Source organism: Ipomoea triloba, chromosome 10, assembly GCF_003576645.1.
Source record: "Ipomoea triloba cultivar NCNSP0323 chromosome 10, ASM357664v1".
In the NCBI taxonomy this organism is placed as follows: Eukaryota; Viridiplantae; Streptophyta; class Magnoliopsida; order Solanales; family Convolvulaceae; genus Ipomoea; species Ipomoea triloba.
In genome coordinates this window covers 18,194,026-18,197,509 of record NC_044925.1, presented here as the reverse complement: position 1 = coordinate 18,197,509, position 3,484 = coordinate 18,194,026, and the positions used below count along the sequence as shown (strand labels likewise).

Sequence of the window (3,484 nt, the reverse complement as noted above, 5' to 3'; positions counted from 1 at the left end):
ATGATTATTGCATAAGATTATACGAGGATAAATCTAAGTTTACAACACGTTATACTCTTACCAATCAACTAAGTTTTGCCAACCATGGATCAGTTTTGTTTTCATCCACCGCGATGCGAAACTCCAGCTTGGTGTTGAGAAGGCGATTGAGGAGGTGTTTCAGCTCCGTCATTTGACCGACCTTCTGCTACTCCGATTGTTGATCGCACACAAGCAGCGACGGACCGTTGTCAACAGCGCCCATCCCGGCGAACTGGATTGGCGAATGACGGTGGAGCCTCCCAGCTTCACACTAGGTACGCACTTTGGTAAACTAGAAATTGCTATAATATTATAATATTAAATCAAGTTTAGTTGGTAGTTATTTTAATTAGTGGATTAGTTGTGAATTAGTGGGTTAGTGGTAGTTAATTAATGGGTTAATGGTTAGTTTTATTTTAACTTTATCATTCACTATAAATAACTTTTGTTACAAAGATCATCAAATTAAAACATTCTTATGCATTCTCCTCTCTTTCTCTCTCAATTGTATTCACCAAGGTGTTGAGTATTCTATTTTTGGACAATTAGTTTGTGCTCAAACAGCAAAGTAAGCTTGGGGCATCTTAAAAGTGTCACACAAAGGAGTCGATCGGGCACAGAAGTCTAAGTGCCAGTCGTTGAGAATGTTGTATGATCATTGTGAGATGACCTCTACAGAAACAATAGATGCGTATTTCACTCGTCTTATTGATCAGGTGAATAAGATGAGGTTATATGGAGATACGATTGAAGATGGTGCAGTGGTTGAAAAAGTTCTTCGAACTATGTCGATGAAGTATGACCATGCGGTGGCTTCAATAACAGAGTCACACAAAATCGAGCTCTTGTCAATTGCATAGCTGAAAGTTATAATAGAAAGTCATATTGACAGGATTGAGTCAAAATCGAAACCACTAGCAGAAGAAGCTTTGAAGAGCCAAGTCACTGTTAATATGACTGGCCCTAATCAAAGAGGTGGAGGATCTGGTAGAGGTCGTGGAAGAGGACGTGCTAACTCCAATCAAGGAGGAGGAAGAGGTGGAGGTAATTAATACCAAATTAAACAAGGTAAATTTCTATTTCACTGCTACAATTATGGGAAGTATGGATACAAGATTGCATATTGCTAGTACAATGAGGACAATTGTGGAAATCAAGCAAACATTGTTGAAAAGTTTGGTGAGAGTTTTGAAACCTTACTTTTGGCCAGTAATAGTTTTTCTGCAGATGAAAACATATGGTTCTTGGATACTAGGTGTAGCTAGTAACCATATGTTTGGGAAGAAAGAGTTATTTTCCGAACTAGATGAATCAATCCGGTCTGAAGTAACATTTGACAATAAGTCAAAAGTGCCAATTTTGGGAAATGGTAAAATCTCTATTCAGTCAATCTAGTCTCGATCCACGAGCATCTCACGCTCGTGGATTGATTCGTGGATTTGCTGCTACGCGAAATTTGCAGAAGTGTTTTGGAGGGAAGGCTATTTAACGGCTTAGATTAGATCATTTTAGGGAGATTTGGATGTTTAGAGAGAGAATTCTCAGATTTTATAGAAGTAACTCTTAGAACTTAGCTCAATCTTGTACTTTTGAAAGATCAAGAGGAAGTCAATTTGCTTGTGGATTTTGATTTCAATTGCTTAGGTAATCTCAATTCTTTGTCTTAATTTCCATTTCAATTTTACTTTCAATTGCATTTTCAATTTGTGAAATTAGGTTTAATCAAGATTTCAATTGCTAGCATGACTAGCTAATTCTTTAATAGGAATTGAGTTGTACTGTGAAATTAGACATGATGCTAGTGTAGATCTTTAATTCTCAATTAGGAGATTGTATTGCATTGATGTGATGAATTGTTCTTGTCATTTGTTGATGAATTGTATGCTTCTTTGAGGGTGACCATCTCTAAAGATGTTTTAAGGCATTGATGCTAGGCAAGAAATTGCTAGGATCAATGTAGCTCTAATCAATGATGTTTTTCTTGCTTAGATTCCAAAAGGTATAGGTAAGAAAGGGGGTGAAGGCAAGGTGTTTGTGAAAATTTCCCTTAGACCTTTGGTTACCTAAAAGTACTCCAAACCTAAGGCAAACCTAATAGACCGAAAGAAGAACGGTACGCGCAAAACCTCTCAAGAATAGCAATCATTGCAGTGCAATCTAAGTCCTAAATACACTATGATGCATCATGGCTAACTAGCAACTCATTCCTAGCTTTCTTTTATTTGGTTTCAAACATTATTTGCAAACGTGGTTACTACAACATGACTTCATTACATTCATTGTTTGTGACACGACACATGAGAATCTTGTATCTTTATTCCGTTGATTGAAAGCATATCAACGCTTCCAATTTGTCTTCCTTACAGATCGACACACTCGGGGTTCGCTCCACATTCTTTGATTTACACACACAAATAACAAATAAATCAAATTGCGCTGTTGCCGGGGAAGACAAACGGTAGTTGTTGATTTGTTTTCAAACTTTGGAATAAGTTGCTTTATTTTATTCCTTTTCACTTTTTGTTTTTTGTTTTACTTTGTTGTTACTAACCTCCCTTGCAAACTACTTTTAGTTTGGGGAGGAAACACTTGTCTTCTTTCACTTATGTAGGTTGGATGTAAACGAGAGCTAGAGGCAACCAAGGCAGCCTACTCCCTCTCAATCTTGAAATCAATAGAGCCACAACGAGGAGAAACGCGCATCCACAACTAAGAGAAGAAATGGCATCCACAAGTGCCAACAATAGAGGATGTTCCCAAGGAAGGGGAGTATCTCCACATACTCCACCCCATACTCACACCCACCCACCCGGAGTAGGAGTTCAAGTGGGAACTCAAATCCCACTTGAGCCAACAAATGAGGAAGAGCCACATATTAATATTAGAGGGCATCCAGACACAATCCGAGTTGAGGAGTTCTTCGATGAACCAAACGTCCAAAGGGGCCGAACAATCGTGGAGTATATGACTGCGGATTTCTCCATGCACAACTCGATCTACGTTCCCCCCTTTGAGTGCACACTACCGCAAACAACCTATATGTGGACTGCGCAAGTACACACACGCGTAATAGCGTGCATTCGTCCAAAGTATACCAAAGTACACAAGATAAAGTATAAAAGTGCACACACCGCACCACCATCGATGCAATGACATATGGGGCAAATCAAAGTCAACCATTAAAATTAGTAGTGAGACAAAAAGAACCACAAGTTAAATATATATATATATATATATATATATATATATATATATATACATATATGTGTAATCCCTCTGTCCCATTTTACCTGTCTTACTTTCATTTTTAGTTTGTCCCAAAATGTTGTCCTCTTTCCAAAATTGAACATCACCATTATTCTACTTTTCCCAATTTATCCTTATGACTTTTGCTTTCTTTATTGCTTTTATTTTTAAAAGTAAAAAGGTTAGAGGCATAATTAGAAAGAACATCACATTTACT

The 3,484-nt window shown here is 37.7% G+C and overlaps 1 long non-coding RNA gene across 2 annotated transcripts; it reads left to right on the top strand.

Moving 5' to 3' along the window:
* LOC116033546 lies at positions 1–3,110 on the top strand. Of its 2 annotated transcripts, none has more exons than XR_004100871.1 (2): positions 1–296; positions 2,388–3,110. It is a non-coding gene; the product is annotated as an uncharacterized LOC116033546 (long non-coding RNA). The 2 variants fall into 2 exon arrangements; XR_004100870.1 differs by lacking the exon at positions 1–296 and adding an exon at positions 579–1,089.
* Positions 3,111–3,484: the final 374 nt, after the last annotated feature.